The 14405-nt window shown below is 36.8% G+C and overlaps 1 protein-coding gene and 1 long non-coding RNA gene across 29 annotated transcripts in view; one reads left to right on the forward strand and one right to left on the reverse strand.

The window, feature by feature from the left end:
• LOC124948700 (zinc finger homeobox protein 3) overlaps positions 1-14405 on the forward strand; it is a 402750-nt gene that overhangs the window by 338529 nt on the left and 49816 nt on the right. The gene's annotated exons all lie outside the window — the stretch shown is intronic.
• LOC124948702 overlaps positions 11736-14405 on the reverse strand; it is a 34346-nt gene continuing 31676 nt past the window's right edge. Inside the window, exon 4 of the long non-coding RNA XR_007100805.1 lies at positions 11736-12437. This is a non-coding gene — a long non-coding RNA (uncharacterized LOC124948702). The remainder of the gene's footprint in view (positions 12438-14405) is intronic.

Here is a 14405-nt window from a genome sequence, read left to right on the forward strand (position 1 = left end):
GAGAGAGAGAGAGAGAGAGAGAGAGAGATGAAACGAGAGTATACAATCTCAAACTCCCTATACCCGCATAAGATCAATCTATCATAATCTCTTACTGGGATTTATTTCAACAATCTCGAGGATCGAAATAATCTTTGTAAGTTTTCAATACCAATTTCGAAAATCAAAATTGTAATTGAAATTGTGCGGGTTCCTCTTAGTGTCAGATTCATAAAGAGAATGATCGCATAACTCTTAACAGATGGTTAATGGAAAAAGTTAAATGATTATCGACAAATCGACAATCGGGATAAATTCGAGTGGTCGAAGTTTCGAAGGAGAGAAAAAAGAAAGGGGTACGCTTTAGCGTGTCCTAAAGACATTCTAAAAACGAACGATGTTGGCTCCAAGGACGAGCTTTCTTCTCTCTCTCTCTCTCTCTCTCTTTCTCTTTTTTTTTTCTTTTACTTTCGTCTTTCTTTCTTTCCTTTTTTTTTTTTTGTTTCTTCGCCGTGTCGTCCGACAATTTTATCAAAGATTCCTCGCTATCCCCAACTGTATCGTACTTATGTTTACGTGGGTCTAGTACACAACATAGTCAGAGTTCTTCTATGTATATCTAAGAAAATGAGAGAGAGAGAGAGAGAGAAGAAGACAAAAAGGAAAAAGAAAGGGGAAAAAAAAGAAAGAAGAGAGAAAAACCACAAAGTACGTGTATTCGTGCCACTCGTCGTCTCGACTTTTGCCAGCCAGGAACGATACTTGCAAGGCTTAAAGAATGAAGTACAGAGGGTGGTTTGGAGGGATAAAAAGGGGGAGGTAGTGGGAGAAAGGGGTGGGAAGGGTGAACACGATTCTGACAAGACAATCATGTAATGCCTGCTCGGTATGCCTGCCGTCGGGCAAAACCGCGCCTCGAGGGTGCCGTAAGGCTAGCTAGTAAAGAAGCTTCTACCAGCATACAACCACCACCTTCCCTTTCACCTTCGACCCTTCCGCAAACTCTTGAATTCTTCATCGCCCTCTGACTTCTTCAATGGCATGTGCGACGCGACTCTTTCTCTCTCTCTCTCTCTCTCTCTCTCTCTCTCTTTTTCTCTCTATCTCTCTCTTTCTTTAAACACCGGTGCACGCTCGAACTTTTTTTCTTCGTTTTTTTTGTTTCCCTTTTTTCTCTTTCTTTTTTTTTTCTTTTTTTTTTTTTTTTTTTTTTTTTTCTACGATTTGCAAGAGCAATCAATCTTTTTTTTATGATCCTTTTTCTCTTTCAATTATTTTCTCTTCAATATTTTTTTTGCCCTTTGTTTGTACTTTTTGTTCTTTTCTTTTCTTTTTATTTTTCTTTTTCCTTTCTTTTTTTTCCCCTTCAAACATCATCTTTCAGCGAATCGAAAAAGAATCTTTTGCCAAATTGTAAGATTGTAAAAATGGTATTCGGTCGTATACGTCGCAAATTTTTCTTTCGTAGATATTAATAATTATTTATTTATATATTTATTTTTTTCTTTTTGTTTCTTTTTTTAATTATTTTCCTTCTTCAGCAATTAATACGAATCATTATGACGAACCTATTGAATTATTCCGAAAACGTGAAATCTACGAGGTTTCGAGAATAATCGAGCTTCTTTTCTCTGCTTTTTTTTTTCTCTTTCTTTCCTTTCCTTTCCTTCTTTCAAGAGTTATTACTTATTCAACGAATTAAAGAGAGAAGAATTTCAAATGAATTATAATGAAGTATGAGAGTTCAACGGATAGACATTTATGTACGTCGAGAGACATTTATTTCGTATTATTTGATTTTCCTTTTCTTTTTTTGCTTTTCTTGTTTTTTTTTTTTTTCTTTTTGGTTTTTTTCTTAATCAATTAATTCCCATCGCCATAACTAATGAATTATTAAGACAAATTTGGTATTATCGAGAGAAGAAAAGAAAAAAAAAAAAAGAAAGAAGAAAAACGAGAAATACGAGTGATTTCGAATGATCAAACTTGTCTACGACGCATTCGATTCTCCGTACGATGGAGCAAACAAACGCGTTTCGATTATGCGAGTTGGGAACAAGTAAAGAAAGAGAAAGAAAGAAAGAAAGAAAGAAGGAAGGAAGGAAGGAAGGAAGGAAGGAAGGAAGGAAGGAAAGAAGGAAAGAAAGAAGGAAAGAAAGAAAGAAAGGAGGAAAAAAATGAAAAGAAATAAAGGAAACAAAAATGAGAGAAAAAAGAGAAGAAAAAACATGTCCGGCGAGCACATCGAACCGACGATGTTAGGAGCGAAGCGAGTGCAACGGGCTCTAATGCTTTTATAAGAAGGCCTAATCGCTCGCCGCGCCGGCTGGAAATCGTTGAGCGTTATTTTCTACCGCAATTATATTATACCGAAGAGAGAGAGAGAGAGAGAGAGAGAGAGAGAGAGAAAATGAGATGAGAAAGTAAGTAACGCTCGACAATAATAATCCGCAAAAGCTAATTACTTCCTATTCGCACTTACGTAGTTAGGTAGATAGATAATACAAAAACACGTGTCGTTTATTTATCGCGTTCAATATTTCGTACTTTTCGAGATGATTTTTTCTTTCTCTTTTTTACTTTCTTTCTTTTCTTTTCTTTTTTTTTTTTTGACTTTTTTTTTTTTTTTTTTTTGTATATTTTATCTTTCCTCTGGTTTTTTCTTTTTTTTTCTTTTTTTTTTCTTCTTCGTCATCATAGAAAACGCTTATTCCATTGGATATAATCTAGGTGGATGTTTCGCAATACGTACGACGTAACCGGACATCGATTATCAGACACGACGACACACAATCACGAAAAGTGTCTATTTTTCGCTTTCGATTTCAAACGAAACGACTTCGAACATGTGTGCTTGTGTGTGCGTATTTGTATGTGTAAAGAGAGTGAAAGAGAGAGAGAGAGAGAGAGAGAGAGACTTCGATACCTATCTAAGACATTTATCAACACAGCTGCGAACCTCGAAAGCATTTCAACGGACTCATTGTCCCAATGCTGTATAATACTCTCGTTTATGACGAGACTGACGCGAACGGAATTCTGCGGGAACGTAAAACGTCCAAGAAGAGGAAGGGATGAGAAAAAGAGAGAGAGAGAGAAAGAGAGAGAATGAGAGAGAATGAGAGAAAAGGATAGAAAAGAAGCTACGTTGAGTCAACCAAACACAGCAGGGCAAACGAATGAATGGCTGGCATTGCTCGGTGAAGGGTGATTATCGAACGGCCGATGACTCAGGGCTTTTTTTAGTATCGTCGATGATAATTTACGCCGGGGGTTGTGCGACACGATCATCGGCAATCAATACCACGAGCGATACCCTCCCCTAACTTCTCGTTTCTCGCCGAAGCGATACGTAACGAATGGCCCAACCCGAAGGCCCCAATGTAACGTGTCGAACGTTAGAAAAGATAGATAGAGAAAGAGAAAGATAGATAGATAGAGAGAGAGAGAGAGAGAGAGAGAGAGAGAAATAGAAGAAAAAAAAAGTATGGAAAAGAATACATACGTAACTCGATCGTTGGTTGCCCTTTAGCAATAGAAGTTGTCGACTCTTTTAAAATCTCCCATTGTCGAAAAGAAATAAGATTTATTTCGTATTCGACGTTAGGGTACTATTACTACTACTACTACTACTACTACTATTACTATTACTATTACTATTACTACTACTACTATTACTACTACTACTACTATTACGTATTGATGTTAACCCAATCTTGATGTTGTTTCTCGGATATACGATGAAGCCATTCAGAAAATTTCTTACTACTTTTTCTTATATAGTATACGCTTGGTAGACATGTATTACGAATTTATTCAAATTAGTTACACTTAACGTGGTATTAGTGTTACGTTAATTGGATCTACGTACACATATACATATACATATATATATATGTATATATATATACGCAGAGGTACATATAAATCTGTTTATCAAGTACATATAAATCTCTGGCGGCTACTATATAAGTATATATAGTATAAATACACACACACATACACACACACATATATATATGTGTGTGTACCAAAAGAGGCCATCGAGTTTAATCGGATCTCTTTTTCCGAATGCCCGTGACGTGGAATCTCACGAGAAATTCGTGTCCGCGAGCGCAGACGACCGGTCCCGATCTCTAAAGAGTAAAAGCTCACTCTAATGACATTCTACCGATCAAAGGAGAGCGCTCACCCTTCGAATAGCGTGGAGGAAATTTAAAACGCTTCCCTTTTTATCCAAAAGAGAGAAAAAGAGAGAGAGAGACAGAGAGAGAGAGAGAGAGAACGCCGAAGGAGAGTTAATGCCGATCACGTATCGACGTAAGGCTCACCCCCTTCCTACCACCCCTCCACCCCACCCTATTCCTCCTTTCCCGCGCACTTCCTTCGCCCCTCTTCTATCTGTGTCTATCTCTCTCTATCTTCATCGTCCCCAACGCCGACGACGATAAAAACGAACGGCTGAAATGACACATGTGGAAATATCGGGAATAGGTGTATTACTACATATTTCGTTCTCGTAAATAACATGTCGGAGTACGTATGATGATAAAAAATTAAGAGGATAAAAAAGAAAAAAAAAAAAAAAAAAAAGAAAGGAAAAAAATAAAAAAGAGAAAAAGAAGTGAGGAGAAAGAAATTAAGAAAACAACGAAAAGAAAAGAATAGGAAAGGATAGGAAAAGGAGAAAGATAGGATGGGGTATGTCGATTAAAAATCATTCGGGTGTAATAATTTCCTTTGAGAGATAGAAGAAAAAGAATAAGGAAAAAAGCGTAGGGAAAGAAAATGAAATTAAGATATTAATTATCCAAACGCGATATCGTATCTCGCTGCAATATTCGTTTCTGCAATGTTGAGGAAGAAAAAAAAAGGAATAAAGAAAAAAGAAGAGAAATAGAGAAGTATGAAAAAAATGCAAAAAAAAAAAAAGAAAAGAAAAGAAAAGAAAGAGAAACGAAAATAAAATGGGATGGGGGAAAAAAAAAGAAGCGATAAAATTATCGTGTATCGTCATGATGTCACGTAGGAAGGAACGCGTTAGTCCAATTTCACAGTAACGTAGGAGTACTCGAGAGAACGTGCCCCCTTCTCTCTCTCTCTCTCTCTCTCTCTTTCTCTCTCTTTCTTTCTTTCGTTCTCTCTTTCTCATGAGAAGAAGGTGGTCCATCCGAAGGTTACATCGAGGCAACCATTAGCGAGCCGTGTCCATCGTAACGATCGAGTATCGGGAGTGAAAGAGAAAGAGAAAGAGCAAAAGAGATCGTCCAACAAAGGAAGAAAAGTCTCTTCTCTCTATCTATCTTTCTCTCTCTCTCTCTTTCTCTTTGTCTCTCTCTCTCTCTCTCTCTCTCTCTCTCTTACTCGAGGAACGATCACGTACAAAGATCGGGCCGGATCGAACGTGCCACAGGCATCTGGATCGTAGAGCAACGTATAGATAATCATAATGGAGGGCGTTTTACGGATAATCCGCGTGCAAGCGAGACGGTGAATGCATCCACCCAGGTATATATGTTCTCTCTCTCTCTCTCTCTTTCTTCCTCCCTCCCTCCCTCCCTCCCTCCCTCTCTCCCTCTCTCTTACTCTCTATCTCTACCACTATCTCTATCTCTCTTCTTCTTCTTCTTCTTCTTTCTCGCGATGTACCTTTCAAATCGTCGTACTGTAATATCTACGTGTGTATGCTACACGATCGTATGTAGGTAGGTAACGTACCTATCAACGTATGTATGTATGTATGTATGTATGTATGTATGTACGGATGTATGGTATGTAACTACGTAAGATCACAAGATTCGTGTTTTTCAAGGAGATTGTGTAGGTAGCCAAGTCCCAAACGGTCGTCTTCCTTTCCATCTCTATCTCACTTTACTACACACACACACATATATATATATATAGTACCAACCAACCAACCAACCAACCAACCAACCAACGAACCAAACAACGAACCAACCAACCAACCCTCTCACTCTTTAGAGGCGCAGAGCACCTCTTCTCACGTTTCGATCTATCTATCCAGCTTATCTATCTATCTATCCACTTATCTGTCCTACTCCTTCGTTCGCGATCGGACTCAAGAGACGATGGGACTCTCTCTCTCTCTCTCTCTCTCTCTCTCTCTTTCTCTCTCTCTTTCTGACTCTTTCTCTCTTTGACGTACTCCTTCGATCCAAAAGGAGATACGTCATAATGCTGGTCGTCGAAGAGCCTGCATCAAAGGGCTTCGGTCCATCTCCTTCTCCTAACGTCCCACCTTTTCTCTAACGATATACATACATACGCATATATATATATATATATATATATATATGGTATCGCTCGCGACAGTTTGTCACTATACTTATATCAAAAGATGTTAGCGTGATCGTGAATAAATCTTTTTTTTTTTTTTTTTATTCGAATAATAGGATATAAGTAAGATAAAATGAAAAAGAGAACGATTCGAATTCGTATATAGTTGTCTCTCGATGAATAAAAACTGTTTCCTTTATTCTCTTCCCTTTTCTTTTCCTTTCTTTTCTTTTCTTTTTTTCATTCATAAAAATGTCTTATACTTGGTTTTAATAAAATCTCGAGAGATAAATATAATGAAAAACAGAGAGAAAAAAGAGAGAGAGAAAGAGAGAGAGAGAGAGAGAGAGAGAGAGATAAAGATTATGCGTAGAATGAAAGAAGAAGAGGGAAATGGAGAGAAACGCGTCTTTACATTTCAAATAAGTCGATCCAGGATGATAGCGAGGGTGAGGCGAGTAGGGAGGTGAAAGAGGGAGTTAGCAGGCTCACCCTCCTTCCTTATACGTATTCATTATTGGTACGCGCCTGGGTATACCGCTCGAAACGTGCGTAGCCAGACCGAATTCTCTTATTTGTCATAAATCAGCGGCGGCTCGCGCAACCATCCGAGAATTCGTGATTTCGTACGCTTCGTTCTCTGACGTGTAGAGGATTCGCGATTCGTCGTCGTTGTGGTCGACGACAACGACTACAATGAGGGAAAAAAGAGAGAAGGAGGAAGAGGAGGAGGAGGAGGAGGAAGAGGAGGAGAGGTACCGGTACGTGCCGTTCGAAATTCTTAAATTTCCCTCGTAAATTCGTCCCTCTCTCTCTCTCTCTCTCTCTCTCTCTCTTTCTATTGCTCTTTCTCTTTCTCTCTTCAATCGTTCGATTTTATTCATAATATTACTCAATTTATTATTTCGTTATGTCATCTCTTATATAATATTTTGCATTTAATAATATGCTTGAAATATTGTTCTCTCTCTCTCTCTCTCTCTCTCTTTTTACTCTTTCGTTAATACGTATTCATCTCTCTCGTTCACTCCTATTATACGTACTTATTTACCGACACGTTCCATATTTTTCGACCGGTCACCTTTCTCTGGACACGTCGAATGGAACAGCTGCAAACAGCAGGTCGGACTCATTTCTTCGGACGCATAATATATATAATATTATATTTATCAAAATTTTTGATCATATATATATGTATATGTATATATATATACATATATATATACATATCCATATATCCATTGATCAAATGGTCGAAACATCGAGGAAGTCTTTTCAACGTCTAACAAATATATTTTTCTTTTTAATTCGTACGAAAACGCAAGATAGATAGACGTGAGACGAGACGACGTTTTGTTCTTGTCAGAGATTACGAACGGTGGATGAAAATTTTAGTTTTTAAAAACGTGCAAAGGAACATCCATTGTTAAGAATTTGCTGAATAGGATACCGAGCGAGAGGGCGAAGGGTGGCGGGGTCAGGGGTTTAGGGGGTTACGATGAGAATTTTTTTTTGGACAATTTTTTAAAGTAAAAGAAAAAAAAAGGAAAAAAAAAGCGAGAAGAAAGATCGAAAAATTCGTCGTAAGTGGGAACTTAGGAGTCGTTCTAACGAAGCCCGAACTCAAACTACAGTAACGTGAAGAGCTGTCTCGTTATCTCTTGCAGATAGGAAGCTCTCTACCACTCCTGTCCACCCTCCCCGCCCCTTCCCTCATCTTCAACCCACCTCAACTCGCTCACTCACTCACCCAACCACCCACCCATCCTTCTTTTCCACCATTCCACGTCCTCAACCTCTTACCGATCCTTCTTTTCCACATTGGAAGGAACAGCCGCCATTATCACGAGAATCCTTATTTATTGGAAATCGATCGTATTCAAATTCTGCTTCCTTCCACCTACGAGGGCCGAGACAAACTTCCTCCTCCTCCTCCTTCTTCTCCTTCGTTTTCTCCTCATTCTCTTTATTTTCCTTTTTCTTCTTCCTCTTCGTCCTCTGAATCCTTCGTATCCTTTTTCGAAACAGTAAAAGGACCATTCTGCTTAAAAACTTCTTTACGAGCTCCCATCGAAATCATTTCGGACGAACATTTTCTTCGTTCTCGCGTTATTTATTTTCTTCCTCTCCCTTTCTCTCTCTCTCTCTCTCTCTCTCTCTCTCTCTCTATTTTGTTTTTTCTTTTTAGTGTTATTTTATTTGACTAGCTATTTTTCTTTTTTACTTTATTATCTCTTTTTTTCTTTTCTTTTTAAAATTAAAATCGAACTTCTAAACATTTAAAAATATTAATAATCTAGTGAATAAATGGCTAGTGAAATTAATATGAGTACAAGGTAATAACTAAACACACACACACACACACACACACATATATATATATATATGTTCATGAAAGCATATTTTAGATTTTCTTCGACGGGTTATAAAAACATACGTGTTTTACCTAACGTAAGAAAATACTCCGAAGATTTGATCTCGTCTTCCTCTATGATACCTGCACACACGTAACGTGGAAGCGTGCTGGAGATATTATTAAAGCTCGCTTCGCAAGAAAGAGAGAGAGAGAGAGAGAGAGAGGAGAAAGAGGGGGAAAAGTAAAGGGAAGGTTTGAAGAAAATTGACCGAAGAAATCCCCGGACTGGAAAGAAGCTGGCTCGACTCCGAGGTGGAGGAGATGAAGGAGAAGGAGGAAAAGAAGGAGGATGAAGAGAGTGGAGGTGGAGGTGAAGGAGAAGGAGGAGAAGGAAGAGGAGGAGTCGTGTGTAAACTTTTCTGAATTTCCTTAGGCAAATATTGGCCGGCCTCGCAAGAGAAGTCTCATGTATGTGTCTATGTACAAGTGTGTGGATATGTATAAGGACATATATATATATATACATATAGGTAGCTAGCTAGCTAGCTGACTGGCTGGCTGGCGTTTTCTTCCTTGCTACCGAAGCCCTTAGGGCGAAGAAAATGAGATTTTTCTTCGAAGAAGAAGAAACGAGAGTATGGCCTACGTTCTCTCTCTCTCTCTCTCTCTCTCTCTCTCTCTCTCTCTCTCTCTCTCTCTCTCTCTCTCTCTCTCTCTCTCTCTCTCTGTTTCTCCTTCTTTTTCTTTCTTTCTCATCAGACGGGTAGGAGGACGAATGTGAAATTAGTTCGTATCGAGGTCTTCTTCCTCTTCCTCTTTCTCTCTCTCTCTCTCTCTCTCTCTCGCTCTCGCTCTCGCTCTCGCTCTCGCTCTTCTCTTTCTCTTTCTCCCAGTTACCTACCCCCTCGTACCACGAATCCATTGGAACAGCTTTTATGAAATTTTTTGATCCTCAACGGAGAATCCTCGAGTCATCGGAATCTCTTTCTCTGTATATCGTTCAATAAATATACGCGGTATTACTTATTCACGGTATATAGTACACGGTTTTTAGTGACTCTGCGAGTTTCTCTTGTCGAAAAAAAAAAAAAAATGAAGAAAAAAGGAAAAGAAAAAAGAAAAAAACAAGAAGGAAGAAGAAGAAGAAAAAAGAAATAAAAGAAAGGAGAGAGAGAGAGAGAGAGAGAGAGAGAGAAAATGAAAAAAAAAATAAATAAATAAATAAGAAAAAAGATAAAAAATAAGAGGCTGAATTTAATGTCGAAAAGGTCTTTCGTGTAATAATAATATTTAAGTAACACGTTTAAAATATAAAGAAAGAAAGAAAAGATAAGGAAACGTACAATGGCTTGATAATCGTCGATCGAACGTTTTAAATCGAAAGGACGATAATCGTATCAATGAGAGATATAACGAAACTTGGATTTATAATTTTTTTGATTATGTTACTTATTGGTTTTTTTTTTTTTACAAAGGACGATGGAGATTGGCAAAAGGATACGCACGCTCGCGATCGTCCTCGTTTCGATGGGGAAGTCCTTCTTATTTCTCCCGACGGACTTTTAAAAATGGTTGCCTGGCATGCAAGTCTGCACGTGCCCCATGATCTTTCTCGGATTTATAACGGATCTCTTTCTCTCTCTCTCTCTCTCTCTCTCTCTCTCTCTCTCTCTCTTTGCCTTTTGTCTTTTCTTTTTTTTCGTTTTTTCTTTTATTTTCTTCCTCATATATTTCTTCTTTCTCTTTAACGCAGAATCCACAATTCTTCTCATTTTTATTCGTAAATTCTATTATCATTTTTTTCCTTTCCATCGAGACAGAATTACAACTACTTGGGATTTAAACTACATTCATATAATAATAATAACTATGATGACGATGATAATGATAGATCAGTAATATATATTATACTGGATGAATTGATAATCCAATGGAAGATAATAAAAATCGATCATAATTTTTCTTTATTAAAAATTTACGAAAGAAAACCAAAGTTCTGTTGTAAATCTACCTCGAGCTTCCATCTAATAAGTAGTCATGTACATATATAAGTACATATATATACACATATGCATATATATATATATATATATATATATAATACAAATATATATATATATATATAGATCGTGAAAAGTTCATAGTTATACTAGATCGAGTAAGAAGGGGTTCCATCCTGTCGTGCAATCATCGAGCATTGAGCGGAAGATTACATTAGTAATAAGCCATTGATATTTCATAGGGCAAGAAACTCGTATCGTGAACCACACGGTTTTATATATATATATATATATATATATATATATATATATATATACACCATGAACGAATGCGAACGAGCGCGCATCATTTCCCAAGAGATCTCAATCAAGGGCGAAAAATAATTTTTATCTCGACCAACGTGTACACACATGTCTAATCATCCACACCGAAATCGTGCAAACGAAGAAGAGAAAAGAAGAAAAAAGGAAAAAGAAAAAAAAGGAAAAAGAAAGAAGAAATTCGATAACCAAGATATTCGGTTTATTTATTAAATCGACTCATTATTAATTTATTAATATAAATATATGTATATATATATATATATATATATATATATATATATTTTTTTTTTTGTTCACAATACATATGAAGAAGAAAGAAAAAGTATAATGCAAATATTGAAGAAATAAATTTAACATTAAACATTGAATTCAATAAGTCGAAATGAATGAATTTAATGTATCACTTTTTTTTTTTTGTTTTTCTCTTTTATTTTCCTTTTCTTATTTTTTTTCTTCTTCTTCTTTTTTTTCTCTCTTTGCCGCACATTGCACCACTCACGTAAAGATATGAAGGCAATATTCGAGGGAAAATAAAATGAATGTGTCTATATTTTATTTGTTTATTTATTTTTCTTTTTTTTTTCTTTTTTTTTTTTTTTTCTTGTCATATTTACATTTACAAAACTTCGCGTCACAGGACATGATTATTTCTTTTTTTAATGAATAATTATTCATCCAAATATAAATTCTAGAATCAATTTTGGAATATAAGTTGATGTTAATAAATTTGACACGCTTTCCCTTCTTGCCATTTTTTTTTACTTTTTTTTTTTTTATATATATATATATATACAATTTATTTCCTTTTTCATATAAGATATTTTTATATGTGTATACATATATATGTATAATTACATTTCTTTTTTTTTTTTTTCATGAAGATCGATAAAGCAGATATATAGAAATTGAATCGAACGAAAGAATCGGTTGGTGAGCGGGCGTTGGAGGGTGAGGAAGGGTAGAGAAGGAGGAGGAGGAGGAGGAGGAGGAGGAGACGATACACAAGGTGGCTCGTGAAGAATGAACTTTTTTTTGAAAGATCCGTAAGCTAAAGGCTAAAAAGAATAGGGAGAGGGTAAGGGAGAAGGATTCGGGAATGAATCGAGAGAAAGAGAAAGGTGTAGATCGGAGGGGTCGGTCCTCCTCCTCCTCTTCCTCCTCCTTCTCCTCCTTCTTCACCGATCTCGGCGTTTCGTCACACCTCCGCACCTCTTTTGTTTTAGCCGCTTCGCTTCGCTTCGGTTTCGAGTCGGTTTTTTTCATTGGACTTCTTCTTCTTTTTTTCCTTTTCTTTTCTTTTTACTTTTGCCATCCGCGCGTTTCGCCACTTAACTCCGGTAGTGTCGCGTCATCACCGACAAGCGTCGTCTTCGTCCTGGCTGCCTGGCAGCTTGCCTGTCAAGGTTTCTTCCCTTTAAGGACTATTCCGTCCTTTGAGATATTAGAAGTATGCGAATAAGAATCTCCTGGTCTCTTTCACCCTAATTCGTTACAAAATGACGTTAAAAATTGAATGATCTTTTATTATCTTTCACTTGCACATACATTGTACGATATCAAAAATTATATTCTACGTTCAACGTCAAATAATCGTTTGAACATTCGATGTGATAAAGAAAGAAGATAAAAAGTATAAGAAGAAAGATATTTAACCATTACGTAACTATAATGTCGAAGATTTTGAGATTATTTTTTCATTTTTGTTTTCTTCTTTATATTAAAAAAAAAAAAAACAAAAAAAAAAAAGAAAAAAAAGAAGAAAAAATAATAGACATATTAACGAGATATTTGACGAACGCGTTTGTAAGATACGGAAAAAAAATAAAAGAGAAAGAGAGAGAAAGAGAGAGAGAGAAAGAGAAAGAAAGAAAGAAAGAAAGAAAGAAAGAAATAAAGAAAGAAACACGGAGTCTCACTTTGCACTTAAACTGGTAACGAGTCTTTTTCGAAGAGTACCAAGATGTTTTTCTTTTCTCTCTCTCTCTCTCTCTTTCTTTCTCTTTTTCCCTTTTCTCTCTTTCTCTCTTTTTCTCTCTCTCTCTCTCTCTCTCTTTCTTCAGCGGCACTTCACGATGGGTGGACGTTTCTTAACGAGACGAGTGCGTGGAATAAACGTTTCTCCTTCTCTCTCTCTCTCTCTCTTTTTCTGTATGTGTGCACGAGAGAGAAAGAGAAAAAGAGAGAGACAGAAAAAGAGAAAGAGAAAGAGAAAGAGAGAGAGAGAGAGAGAGAGAAACGCCTGGTACAATTAACTTAAAATGCATTGGCCTGATTGAGAAAAGGTTCGTCCAGCCGTCTGCCAGTCTGTCTGTGAGCATGTCTGACAACGGGGGAGCATGGCCGTCTGAATGAGCCTTGGAATGCGCCACCCCACACCATCACAACCACCACCGTACGCTACACCACCATAACCATCTTCAGTCTTCTTTGGTGTATTCCACTTTATACGCAAACACGTATACCTACCTGGCTCCCTCACCCACGCCATATATAGGGCTGTCTCTTCTCTTTCTTCGTTTCTTTCTTTCTCTCTCTCTCTCTCTCTCTCTCTCCTTCTTTATTTCTCCTTCTTTCTCTCTTTCTCTCTTTCTTTCAGAGGCGCGAGCGTACCTTTCGCCTATCCAAAATCCTTCGACCGATTGAGGCGACGTGCCGCCTACCGAAAAGCAGGATCCTTTTGTCGTATATCTTTGCCCTCTTTTTCTACATTCTCTCTCTTTCTCTTTCTTAATAAAAAAAGAGAGAGAGAAAGAGAAAGAGAAAGAGAGAGAAAGAGGGAGAGAGAGGAAAGGGGGAGGGGGGGGAGAAGAAGGTCTGATTTTTGTCCAGAGAATTGGAAGAAATGGAAGAATCTCATTTGTTTCGTCTGTATCGTTTTCAACAAAACTCAATGATTTCCTTCATAATGATTATTCGTCACTTATGTAATTTTTCTTTCTCCCTTTTCTTTGCTTTTTTCTTTTTTTTTTCTCTTTTTTTTATTTTTTTTTTTTTTTTTTTTTTTTATTTCTTTCATTTAACGATTGATAATTTAAGAAGAAGAAGAAGAAGAAGAAGAAGAAGGAGTGAATAGAACAGAAAAGGAGGGATAAATAAAATTGAAAAAGAATATAAGAAAAAAAAAAAAAAGAAAAGAAAAAAAGATGAAGAAAGGAGAAAAAATATTTATGAACTTCGAACGATAAGAAATGATCTCAACGAGACTTCAGGAATTCTTATTCTTCTTGATTTCTTGGAATGTATTATTTAGTAATCGTTTCTACGAACGAAGTTTCAATAATTATGTCGTAAAAAGGACAAGACCTTTACAGTTCCGGATAAAAGCATAAAATTGCAAGTTTCAACGTTAAGGTACGACGTGCTGATTAAAAATTATCGCCCGTTTTCTAGAAGAGAGGTCATCACTTGTCTTCTCTCTCTCTCTCTCTCTCTTTTTTCTTTTTTTTTTT

Source organism: Vespa velutina, chromosome 4 (genome assembly GCF_912470025.1).
Source record: "Vespa velutina chromosome 4, iVesVel2.1, whole genome shotgun sequence".
Taxonomy (NCBI): domain Eukaryota; kingdom Metazoa; phylum Arthropoda; class Insecta; order Hymenoptera; family Vespidae; genus Vespa; species Vespa velutina.